This window comes from Equus asinus, chromosome 10 (assembly GCF_041296235.1).
Source record: "Equus asinus isolate D_3611 breed Donkey chromosome 10, EquAss-T2T_v2, whole genome shotgun sequence".
In the NCBI taxonomy this organism is placed as follows: domain Eukaryota; kingdom Metazoa; phylum Chordata; class Mammalia; order Perissodactyla; family Equidae; genus Equus; species Equus asinus.
Window position 1 is genome coordinate 77,992,816 of NC_091799.1, and position 13,197 is coordinate 78,006,012.

General features: G+C 44.9%; 1 long non-coding RNA gene across 5 annotated transcripts in view; it reads left to right on the forward strand.

Annotated features, from left to right (window-relative positions):
• LOC106824690 (uncharacterized) overlaps positions 1 to 13,197 on the forward strand; it is a 190,290-nt gene that overhangs the window by 40,838 nt on the left and 136,255 nt on the right. For 3 of the 5 annotated variants that reach the window (XR_011506500.1, XR_006533445.2, XR_011506499.1), the window contains exon 5: positions 1,146 to 1,226. This is a non-coding gene — a long non-coding RNA (uncharacterized lncRNA). Of the gene's footprint in view, positions 1 to 1,145; positions 1,227 to 2,021; positions 2,154 to 9,744; positions 9,865 to 13,197 lie in introns of those variants that run through there. The other 2 variants (XR_006533446.2, XR_006533444.2) reach the window with 2 other exon arrangements.

Below are 13,197 nucleotides of genomic sequence, written 5' to 3' on the forward strand. Positions count from 1 at the left end.
CTCCATCTGCACCATTGACTCTCCTAGGTCTCGAGCCTGTCAGCCCACATTGCAGACTTGGGGCTCACCAGCCTCCAAAATTGTGTGAGTCAGTTCCTTATATTTATACACACACACACACACACATCCTATAGGGTTTTTTCCTCTGGAGAGTCCTGACTAACACAGTGTCCCTCTTGTACTTCCCTTTTCCCTAACTCTTTCTCTTCTCTGTTCACTTCCTGTAGTCTTTTTGCTGTAAGTCCTTTTCCTCCTATTGCAGGTTGGGTTCCCAGGGAAACAGAATTTAGGCCACAGGATGTTTATCAGGTAGTTCCCTTGAGGTTAACACCTGTGAAAAGGATGGAGTGGAACCAGGATTGGGATGAAGGAGGAGTAGAATTTCAAAGTTCCCCAAACCTCAGTCAACCCCATGAGGCGAGGTGGGGCTCTGGAGCTAAAATGGCCTGTCAGAGTTCTCCCACACAGGGCTGAAAGGCCAGCCTCCCTGTCCCCACCTCAGTTGGTCACTGAATATGGGCAAGTCCTTGGGCTAGGTGGGTCCCTACAGCTGAGGCAGACCTGTGGGGCCTGGAGCAGAAGGCTGCCCACTGACAGCATTCTGAACATCTGGGGCAGCAAGTACCCCCTTGAAGGGGCAGGCAGGGGGTGCATCTTCATGTCGCCACACCATGCCACAGGCTGCCGTTGTCCACCAGTAGACATTTCCTCCTTTTTAAGTGCCTGATTTTTATGTGGCCACGTAGCTGCCCAGGATACAGACTCCACTTGCCAGCCTCTCTTGCTGCCAGGTGTGGCTATATGATTCACTTTTGGCCAATGGGATGTTAGCAGAAGTGTGTGTGCAGCTTCCACAGTGTGTCCTTAAATGGAGAAGTAGGTGCTTTTCTTCTCTTCTTTTTCCTTTCTACTCATGGGAAGACAGATGCAATGACTGGGGTTCCAGCAACTTCTTTGGCTATGAAGTTATCTTAGTAATGGGGATTGCACATGGCAGAGCAGCACAGAGAAGGAGCCCAGTTCCCTGCCCCCATGGATTATTTACCAACCTTGCTCTGGCTACCTCCAGACTTCTTGAACATGAGAGAAAGATCATCTTTCTTGTTTAAGTCATTCTCATGCGGGAATTTTCTGTTTTTTTACAGGTGAAACTAATTCTGATTTACACTATCATCTTCCTGCTTCTACACCTTTTGCCAAGATAAAACCCATGACTCCCTAGAAAGGTAATCAAGTCCTATACCATTTTGTCCTTTCTTGTGTTTTGCATTCTCTATAATGGTCTTTCTCCTTGGCCTAACTTCTGCAGGTTGAGCAGCTAGAAAGGGTGAACTGTGGTCTCGAGAATACTGGCTTAGAGGAGGGCCATGCATATATAGGGTGAGCTTTGGCCCAGGGAAGGAGTGAAAGGACTTCCACTCGTCCTATGGCTCATTCCCTTTCTGAAAGTCCAAAATTCAACCCACCTTGTCATAACAAGGATTAATTTCCTTCATAATGTAACCATTTGGTTAGCATGAAAAACTTGTATTAATCCTATCCACATACATTTGACTCTGTTTCATGCCAATTAGTACTGAGGCCCTTTTGTATTAAGGGAGGGATTTGGCCCCCCTTTGCCCTGGGTTATATTGTCAAATTGTATTACTTTAGCTGACAATGAGGAGCTTCTGCCCAAATCCCTTTCTCTGTCCTTAGAGTAAGGGTTGGGGGTAGAAGACATTTTACTTCTTCTTGCACCCCAAATTTGGAGCACCCTGGAGAAGTGGGAAGCAGAGGTCAGGAAAGAAGATGGAGCAATCAGAACGGGCAGCAGGGGGTGCCCACAACTCATTGTGGAACACAAGCTCTAAGGTGGCTCCATGATCTTCGCCTCCTCTTGTTCATGCTCTGATCCCTTCCCTGGAGTGTGGGCAGGTCCTGTGGCTTGCTTCTACCCAATAGGACACAGCAAAGGTAGTTAGATTCTGATTATGTGTAGGTGATCACATTAAGCACAATTGTGATTCCCACCTTGCAAGGAGTTCTCCTCCTTTGCTGCCTTTGGAGAAGAAAGCTGCCATTGTTGTGAGCTGCCTATGGAGGATGTGGTGTGGCAAGGAGCTGAGGGCAGCCTCTGACCAACAGCCAACAAGAAAGTGAAGTGCTCAGTCCAACAACTGCAAGGAACTGAATGCTGCCAGCAAACTGTATGAGATCAGAAGTGGATCCTCCCACAGTCGAGCCCCAGATGAGACTGCAACCCCAACTACCACTTTGATTAAAGCCTTGACACTAGGAAGAGGACCCAACTAAGTTGTTCCTGGACTTCTGGCACATAGAAACTGTGAGATAATGAACGAGTGTTGTTTTAAGCTTGTAAATGTGTGATAATATTGTTACACAGCAATAGATAATATATCTGTGATAAGGAATTTGGCCTTAGAAAGGAAAAGAAAATGCACATTCCTTTGATGAAGACTTTTCAGAGCAGGATAATTGTGCTCTGGCAGACTGGGGATGGATACACAGCGGGTGAGGACTATGGTTTGCTCTATAGTTTGCTGAATATTTTTAAATAGGAGGAGGCTGGGTGGCCAAAAAGGAAGCTGGAAATTCAGCAGTTCACATATGAAAGTAGCTAGAACCAACCATGGGAATTAACAAGAGGAAGGCTGTATAAAGTTCTGTGACAGAGAAGAGACGGTTGATCTCTTTATGGGGGTGGGGGGGTGGGATTGAAGCAAAAGGCAAAAAAAAGCTATATTTTACAAAAATGACCAGGATCGGGATTTGGGTTGGGGTGCTGGAGAAGATGGAGGTGGTGGTAAGAGGTTGGAGAGAGTTCTGCTCTCAGATTGTGGGTGGCAGGTCAGAGAAGCATTTCTGAGAAAGGATGCTCCAAGGGGCAGAGCAGTGAGGCGGACGCAATCTAGCTCTGTGGGCTCTGGGTTGGAGGGCATGTGTTTGAGTCCCAGATGCACCACACATTATCCGTGTCACCTTGACCAAGGGCCTTCGTCTCTCCAGGCCTTAATTTCCACATCTGTAAAGTGGGGCTAATTCTAGGACTGGCCTCATAGGATTACTGTATTGGGCCCATGAGGTCACGCATGAGTAGTGTCCCGCCTGGCACATAATAAAGGCCTAATCAATGACAACTTTAAAAAAGACTACTGGATGAGGAGACATAAGATTGGTCAAGTTCAGGCTTTCCAAAGTACTTGTAGTGATCAAAAGCCAATTGCCTCAGCCCTTTGAAGTGAAATGGCCCATTAAGGTGTCATGATTGCTGCAGCCAGTGATTTTCTTCCTTGGCTGCATGTTGAAATTGCCTGGGAGATTTAAAACATATTGATGCTTGGGCTCCACTGCTAGAGATTCAGATTTAATTGCCTTGGGGGATGGCCTGAGCATCACAATTTTGAAAAATCCTCCAGATGATGCCAATACGTAGCCAAGCTGGAGAATCGCTGCTTCATCCCTTTATCCATCTCTTAATGCTCGCCCCCAAGTGCTTCAGGTGTATCGGTTTTGTTTACCCAGTTAGATAGCAAGGTCTTGTGGACTCACCTATGTGTTATCCTTCCTTGTCTGGCAGGGAACTGGAAGTTCAAAGACTTGGATTCTTGATCTGGGTTTTCCTAATTGGCTGTGGGACCCTGGGTTATGATAAGATAGAGCATGTACTATGTCCAGACACTATTCCAAGTACTGCACGTGCGTTAGTTCATTTATCCTATCAGCCTGATGAGATAGGATCCATTATTTACCTCCGAGCTGATAATAACACAGAGAACTTAGTAACTTGCCAAGGCAGCAGCCCTGTGCATCTGGGTGTGAACCCAGGAGGCCTGAGCGTCCACCATGAACCCCTCCATCCTCCCAGGCTGATACTAGGCTGCTCCTGATTTTATGCATCCCTAAGTGGAGGAGCTGGACCATCATTGGGTCCCTCCCAGCTCTGATGTTCTGCTGCCCCCACAGCACCTAACAGCGATATCCCGGAGTGGATGGTCTGGCGCTGCTTGGCCACAGAATGATTGTTAAATCAAAGAATCCCGCTCAGACCAGAATGGGTGCAGCAGGACAAGGAGGGAGGGCACCTGGAAGCTGGGAGGATGGCTTTGCTCAAAAAGTGACCAAGCTAAAGGGATAATGTTACACTAACCACCGTGCATCCCTCTGCACGTTAGCCAAGCTAACGACTATAGGGATGTGTTAAAGTCAGCAGATGCTAGTTTAGCCTAGGATGCTAAAAGATGAATTTCCTTGCATAAAAAAAAATTATCAGGAACTTTGGGGAATAGTGCCTAACAGTTGGAGAAAAGATGAAAAAGTCTCTTGAGCGGATGTGGCCCAAGAAGTAAAAAATAATTCTGCATGGCTGGAATTTTCCATGGCTGCTGGATTTTAGGATGGTTAAGTCTGATGTTCAATTCTAAGCTGATGCCTGCTGTTCCATGGGGTAATACCCTTCATTAGCACTAAACTATCCATAAAAGTCTGTTAGACACACAGTCTTTTGTTGGTGAGCTTTGAAGGAATGAAGGAATAGGGATGGTGTCCATCATGGAGAAAAACAATGAGGAAGACGGATGATGGCTGCAGGAAATAATACATACTAGAGAGAAAAAGTTTAGGGGAAGCAAGCAGAGGTGTCAACGGAAACGTAGGTCCCCTAGGAATTCTCAGATATATCAGGTGAACACTACGCTTAAAGAAATTTAATTTAACATATTAAAGGACAGGAAGATCCTGGGGTCTGAGGGACTGGACACCCAGGAGGCTGACATGTAGGCTATTCCAGGTAAAACAAGACGCTGAGATAGAAGGAGGTGCAAAACGTAATTTCCCCAGTGAAACAGAGAGTAAGAAAATAGAGACTCCTTAATCTACCTAGATTTTGAAAAAAAGAAGAAAGGTGAGGTGGAGTAACTCCTTCACCTGGGCAGGGGTTAGAAGAGGCAGCTCCACCCCAGCTTTTTCTTGGGTCCTGCAGATGTCCTAAAAGGGGTCCTCAATTCTGAGGAAAACTGGGATTACAAGAGTTTCAGAACACTACTGTCTGCTCTACTGCGGGGAGAAAGGCCGACATAAGCGGTCCAGGAGGTGAATGAGCACATGACTTTTAAAAGCTCCTCAGGAGACTAAATGTGTAGCCAGAGTTGGGAACCACTGTCCTGTCCAGAGAGCTATGCCGGAAGCGCACACCCGGGGACGGGAGGATGCTGGCAGAGGCACGGAAAGGGATTTGGTTGAAGCTTAGAGCTCGTGTGTTTCTACATTTCTTAGTTTTAAACTTATTTGTTGGTGGTGACACTGTATGAGGTGAGCATTCGGAAGACAATATTAGGAATTTAGGTGTGAATAAATACCCAGAATAACAAATGTGGCTTTCCTTGCATAAAATCTTGGCAAGAACTTTTCCAGACAGAAAATGTGCTGACATTGGATCTTAGTTGCTGGAAGGTGCCCTCAGATCCCTTGGCATCCAGATGAAGGAGGCCAAACACAGTGGGATTGGCTCAGAGACCTGTGGAGGTCCCAGCTCTTCTCAAATGTCCCCCTGTAAGATCGGGAATTCACAGCTTTGAGAACAAGAAGAGGCTTTAGAAAATTTCAAAAAGAATTAAAAAAAAAAAAACCAGAATTAAAAAAAAATCAAGACTAAGAAGTGAAGTGCCTGGCTCAGGAAACCTGGCCATTTAGCACAAAGCCAAGACTAGAATGGAGTCTTTGAACAACCGGCCCATTGCTTTTTCTCCTAAACTTGTCTACCCTTCAAACACAAGTGTTAATATGTGGGTGCCCTTAGGAGAAGTAATCTGACTTAAATTTATACTCAATTGTACATGACTAATATAAAAGGGTTCCCCCCCCCCACAGCAGGTTATGATAACTGAGTAAAATGCATCAAACTTAGAAACCTGAACATGGAGAGAGAGAGGAAAGTGTCAAGACTGATGGGAAAGGTCAAAGAAAGGGGGCTAGGCAGGAGCATGAGGGCAGACAGAGCCCATTTTACAGCTTAGGCTAACTCTGGATCTCCAGAGCGGAACATGAGGTGGACCCTCCCAGGACAGTGGAAAAGAGAAAAGAATGACATTATGTTAAACATGCTTATGAGTGGACGCATTTTAAATTAACAAGTGCCAAAAAGCCACCCACCCACATGGAGCTCAGAGGAAGCCCCTAAGGCTGGCCGCCAGTGACTCAATCCTATTAGCAAGAATCACTTGCGTTAAGGCTATTCCTGCTTCATCCAAAAGGTTTTCAGTTACCTTCAGAGTCAACAGGAAATTAATCAGCAAGTAGAAAATTGAAAGAAGATCTGCATCTCACTGTAGAGGCATTAAAATGAAAGCAGATTTGGCGAAATGGCAAGGTGATTTTTTTCTCTCTCTCCTACTCTCTTACTTAATAAGTTGAAGATTCCGAAACTAATAGCCTGAGGAACAGAAGCTCCTTGGAGGAGGGGTACACACTGCCCTGGGACCTGCACCTTTCTGCTGAGCACGCCAGCTTGGTCGCCATCTGAAGAGCTCCCCCTTTACTCTCTCAAAAAGCCCCTGGAAGCCCAGCCCCGCTGAGACACCATCTGTTTAGAACTTCCTGAGCTCATCTCGGGCCGCATCTCTGTCCCACATTGTTTGACTTGCCTCTCCCCGCTAAGCTCTTGGGGGAAAGAGCTTTTGTTTTTCTTGTTTTGGAATGATTTTTATTTATTATTGTAAGCCTGGGTGGAGAATGTACTTCCTTGCTTATCTTACAGCTATGTAGAAATATTAAAGAATAATAATAATACTTGGATGCGGTAGAGAACATAAAATTCTGCCTACCCTATAACCTTTGCTCTGCCATCCTGAAAATCGAGGAAAGCAGCTTCTCTGTCTCCCTTATTATGGCAGCTGGAAACCCGGAGACGCTAAATCTAAGAACGGATATATGGAAGGATGGCAAGAAAACTTTTCTCATTCTCTCCCACCAGCTTCTGAACTATTGATCTTAAAACGTCCCCTTCCTCTGCCTGCTCCAAAGTGGTCGTGAAGAGAATACATATGGAGACAAACGCATTTCATATGGAGTCTTAGTTAAGACCCTTTGGGTTGCAAATAACAGAAACCAGCTCCAGTTGGTGTAAGCAAGCAGGATGTTTACTGGAGAACCACTGGGGTTTCTCACAGGACCCCCAGGCAGTTCTCAGAGGCCTGCCAGGAAATTTGGCCCATGCTCTTTGCTCTCTCTCTGCCTCTCATCTTTGTTTCCTGGACCCTACTAAATATGAGTTCTGTGAAAGCGGGGGTTTTATCTGGTTTGTTTCCCGCAGGCTCGCCCATGCCTAGAACAGTGCCTGGCAGGTAGTATATGCTCAGTCAGCATTTATTACTCTGTTTCTCTGTCGAGCAGCTTCTTGTGTTCCTGTGTGGGCGTGTCCGAAGGCAGCCAACCCACAATACCCACATTTCCATCTCCGAAATTTAGGTGGGTGTCAAGTGTCCAGCCAGGGGATGGGGTTGCCTAGCAAATATGATTGAGGCAGAGCTGCTGTCTGCATGAAAAGAGAGTCTCTTTGGCGTGAGGCAGACACCATCACACATGTTTACAACAATTGGGCAGGTGGTGGTCGTTGGGGCAGACAGCGTTTGGGAAGTGGTACATGGTAATTCCCAGAAAGAACCATCTTTTGGTGAGTGGCCAACCAGAGGGGACTCCATCTGCTCTCATAACATGAAACTTTCTTGCAACTTTGCTGATATGTTGTCAGCCAGTCTCTCTTTGGACATGTCTAGGGGCAAAGAAAGCACTATTTCTTAAGAGTTGTTCACTCCATTTTTTAACAGATCTAAGTTATGTTATCTGTCTGACCTCAGCCTCTATTGGTCCAGCTCTGCCTTTTGGAACTATAGACAGCAAATTTCTTTTCCATAGGACAACGCTTAAAAAATTATTTGGGGGCCAGCCCCATGGCATGGTGTTTGAGTCTGGCATGTTCCACTTTGGTGGGCTTGGTTTGTGGGTTCGGATCATGGGCATGGACCTATACCAGTCAGTGCCAACCAGGCTGTGGTGGTGACCCACATACAAAATAGAGGAAGATTGGCACAGATGTTAGCTTGGGGCAAATCTTCCTTAAGCAAAAAATGAGGAAAATTGGCAATAGATGTTAGTGCAGGGCGAACCTTCCTTAGCAAAAAAAAAAAAAAAACTTTAAAGAAAGTGATCATGTCACTTTGAAGTCTTGTCCTTGGAATGACCAATAAATGCTTCTGTGCAGTCATTAGATTGTGTCTAGGGTTGCTTGTCTCTGATTCCTGAAAATGACAGAATCAATAACTCAGCTGTGAATGGAAGCTAGGCCTCTGAGAAAATGGACTGCAAAATCTTGGACCCCACCCAAAAGATAGGCTTCCTGTGAGTGCTCAGGGTGTCCTACAATAATCTGAGGCATCCATATTGATGCACTACTTGAAATTTAGGATCCAGTTACCCTCCCAACACCAAAGTTTCTTAAACACAATGAGCAGCGTTTCCATCATTTCATCCCTGGGTCCTCCCAGTTCTCTGAGATAAATTCACCATGGTCCACCTGCCTGAGCTCATTCAGGTCTGCCAGGTACATAGGCCAGCTCCTCTCTTGGCTGGGTCTTCCATTCTCTCAGGCCAGTAAGCTTCCATTTTCCCGCCTGACGTGAGAAAAAGGAAAGGGAAGACAGGAAGAGATGGGGAGAAGGGAGGAAAGAAGAGAAGGGGGAGGGAGGAAGAGGAGAATTCAGAGTGTGCTTTTTTGGTTCTGCCCCAATTTATATCACACCACATGCCCTATTTGACCGACTGCTATTTTTTTGTGCATCTTATTTAGCATTCATCTAAAAATAAAACTTTTGGGGGGAACATTTTCTGGAAGTAATCATGAGAAACTGTTAGCAGTGCCACATTTAGGGACAGGAGCTGGGGCAGGCTTGGTGGGGACAGGAGGTTTCAGTTTTCCTTGGGTGTTTTTCTCTACTGATTGAATTCTCCGAACGTGCCAAGGAGACTCATCTAGAAAATGGAATTATGGAAAATGTTACTGGTTTTCTTCCTAATTCCTTTCGTTTTATTAAAAATATTTAAAAGATAAAAATAACCACTTTGTTGTTGTTTTTACAACAGCAACAGATATTGTACGTATATGGAGCACTTACTTTGCACCAGGCACCATGCTAATATGCTCTACATATGTTGTCTTCTTTGTTCTCCAACAACCTGGTGGCGGGGGACTTCTTACACACAGTTTAAAGATGAGGAAATGAAGGCACAGAGCAGTTATACCACTTGTCTAGGGTCACACAGCTACTAAAAGTCAGTGCCAGGGTTGACCCCCCCATTCTATCTGACTCCATAGCCAAGGTTTGATCCATCATGTGATGATGACTCCTTCCATCATTTATTGGACACTTTTTTTAAAATTTGGGGTTCAGAGAGCACCTTGGGCAGCCGCATGATTTCTTGGGACCACTCTTTCCAGTCCCGATGGCCAGTGTCGGATGGAATTGTTGTCAGAAGGTCTTCGTAGGCATCGCGAAGCCTCTGTTTTCCCTGCACTCGGAGAGTCCGCCCCCTAAAGTTGAAAGCCCCTGTCTGAACTGATCCTGTTCCTTCCTGCTTTCCCAAAAGTTGAAGCTGCTACTTTCTGTCTAGTTGCTTTTCTTTCCTTAACTAGTTTGTCCCAACTGATCAAAATCTGGGGCAGAGTAATGATTCTCCTTATCACTTTTTCAGCCTTCTGAGAGATGAAGCGGTCGTCAGCCACAGGAAGAATTTACTGCGTCTGTTTTTCTTCGCTGACCTTACCCCTGTCTTGCCACATAATAAAATGCTCTGGGTCCTGCATTCAGCTAGTTACTTGGGGTTTTGTTTGTTTATTGTTAACCACAACTGAACTTCAAGTCTGGGAATAGTTTCCAAGTTTCTGGAAATAGTCAGTAAGTGGCTCCCTGTCTTTCTGTTGTTGCTATAGATCCATTTTGAGGAGAAGTTCAACCTCAAAACCTCTTCAGTTCCTCCCTCTCAGTTGCTCTTCCCCTCCCCCATATTCAATTAATGACTGTTCTCTCTTCAAAATATCTCTCACATCCCACTTCCATAACTATTTTTACCACAATAAATAAAACAAGGTCAGGCTTTGGAAACGTCTTAACCTACAGTGTGGCAAGAACTCCTAAACGGGACCAGGCGCCATGTGATTTTCTCACAGTGTCCACCCCACTCTGAGTGGTTAACCTAAACCTGTCACACTCATTCCATTCCCCTACCCAGAGACTTGGGAACAGCTAGGAACGGGCATGTGGCCTGATTCCGTGCAAAAAAGTGTGAAGGGATGTCTACCATAGACCTTCTGGGAAAGATTTCCTTGCTCCTAAAAGAACAGAAGGGTTGACTTCTTTGCCAACCTTTGCGTCCTCTGATGTGCAGTGTCTACCATTCCTCACGTGTGGCCCACGGAGCCTGACCTTCCTGCACATTTCTTGTTATGCGCAATTTCAGTGTCCATATTTTAAAATACAAAGCATCTCAACAGATTCACCAGCCTCTCTGCCCATAAACTTACCACTTTCCATCTTACTCACGCCAAATTAACCACCCGAAAGCATAAAACGCCTTTTATGACTTCATTCTTCTTCTCAAGTTACCCTCTGTGAAGGGAATTGAGAATTAGAGGCCAGGGTCCAAGATTATGAAAATATGTACAATTCTGTAACTTTCTTCCTTCCCCATGCTTGTTATTTTAAAATATTATTCCATGCTTGGTCATTTTCATTCATTCAACAAACATTTATTGAGCATCTATTGTCAGGTGCTATGCTATACCCTGGAGGTACAAAAAAAAAAAAGAGTAAGAGTCGGTTTCTGCCGTCATGGAACTTACAATCTAGTAGAGGAGTATGACAGGTACTAATGCTGCTCACTCAGTAGATGCCCCCTTTCTTTCTTCTTAACAGAACCCTGATTTTGTTCAGACAAGAATGTGTCTTGCCAATAGGAATGATTTGTACTTTAGAGTGAGCATGTGAATGAAACTTAAGGGGAAGTCTACTGGGGATTTAGGGAAGGATATTCCTCTGGATAAAAGGCATGAGCCAGCCACCTACTTCCTTACCTCTTGGCGTCCTGGGATGTGAGACCATGATGTGTGGAGCAGTGGCAGCCATCTTGAAATTAAGGGAAATGCCAGTTGACTCAGAGATGCTCACACAGGGCCATGACATCATTGAACTGCTCATCCAACTTTGAAACTGTATACATCTGGACTTAATTTTCTATAAGGTGATCAAGTGCCTTTCTTGTTTAAGCCATTATTAGTTGAGTTTTCTAACTAAAATAAGGGAGAAAGTCATGCAAAGAAGTATTTGAAATACAGTATAATAAAAGTAATTATTGAGTTATACATAGGAGGGCAGTATACTTAAAGGTATACAAAGATGATAAGTAATACTCTATCCTGACCCTAAGAACCGGGTCTACTCCCCTCCTGATGGTTTCTTTACCTAAAACAATTCTCCATTGACCTAGTTAGGGCTAGCTTAGCTAAAAAGTGTTTTAAACACAAACCAACTATTATTAGCCTTGGGAATAAAAGTCAATTCAAGCACAATTTATCAATTTCCTGGGCAGGCTGCAGACTCCCTGGTGGCTTAGAGTAAACTACTTATTACCATTCTAGACCTGTGTAGGTTTTATCAGAAGTCTCACCCTCAAAGGCCAGCCCTGCACTACCAAAATGTCAGTTCCAGGCCCTGGATCTGAAGCCACCATCCCGGGATACCTGAAACCCGAAGGCAATACCACATGTCAATTTCCTACGGAAAACATTCCCTTCCTTGAATTGTTTTCTCTTTTAACTTAACTCACCAATTTTCAATCAATTATCTTTCCTTTCAAATGCATGTGTTTTATGTAAATTGTCTTTCCTTCGGAGCCCTGGGATGGGCTTGCATTTCATCTCCCTCAAGTTCATCTCGGTCTCAGCATAGCTGATCTGACCCTAAGTGCCTGCAGATTCTGCAGATCCCTGGTGGAAGGAACACACAGGGCGCTGCAGAGTACCTGCCCTGCTCAACGCTGTCACTCTGTGCCGGTGAGCTGGGGATCGAGATACTGCTAAGATCCATTTTACAGGGAAATATAGTGATTGACTGAGGCCGAGTGGGGACAGAAACTGGAAATAGTCATCTATTGATTCTGCAGAGGCTTCCCTCTCCTGTACAGGGTACTCTCACCAACCTGGAGTCTTGTGTCTGTGAGGCTTAACTTTACCAATCACAGCCCACAGGGCTGTTACTCAATGGGGCCCAGCAGTCTCACACTGTACCCTGTGGTCAAGCAAATCAGGCGTACCACAAATGATTTTCAGTCCAGCCTCACATCTTACCAAATTTTCCAGCTGGATAGACAACAAGCCCCATGAGGTTAGGCGACATAGCCCTATTGGTTACTGAGTGAGTCAGCTGCTCAGCTATGTTGTAAAATGCGGGCCTGTTCAGGCTTCCAGGACTTCTCTCTAACCAGCAGACCACATGGTCCCTCTTCTGCAATAGGATCGGTCTGTCTGCAAAGAAATGGAATTAAGCTATTTAGCAAGTGGTTTCTGACTCTTGCAGAAACACCAGCAACAATAGCCACTTCTACACAACGTTTTAAGAGAGCTGTTTGTTTTGGCCACACTTCACTCTATTACACATTCCTGCCACTTAATTGTCCTTGCAAAGATAAACAGAGACCTTCTGAAGCAGGGCTGGAAGCTGGAGAACTCAGCCAACCAAATGTTTGTTAAATTGAGGAGGAAAAGGGGGTCAGCTCCATATATTCAGCTGGACTCTGAAACGACACCATTTTCGCTAGAGTCATCCCTCTTTTGAACTTTTTGAGCTTTTGTATCCCTCTCCTACTGCCTTCCATTCTGAAAGAAAGTTTAAAAATAGGTTCTAATTCTTGGTCTTGTTATTATCAAACTACTTCCTATGACCTTCAAAGGTCTTTGGCGAGTTCAAAGCATGCAAATGTTTTTCCCTGCTCTTTAAACATATCACAACGTTATAATGATATTGATGAGGATAGTGGACAAACACCTTCTAATGTTTTAGTGGACCTTGATAAAGGACCCTCATGAGTTAAGAGCTGTGCAGAACATGGACCTAAACATGAGTTTCTTCCTTAATAAAGGCAAGAAAAAAA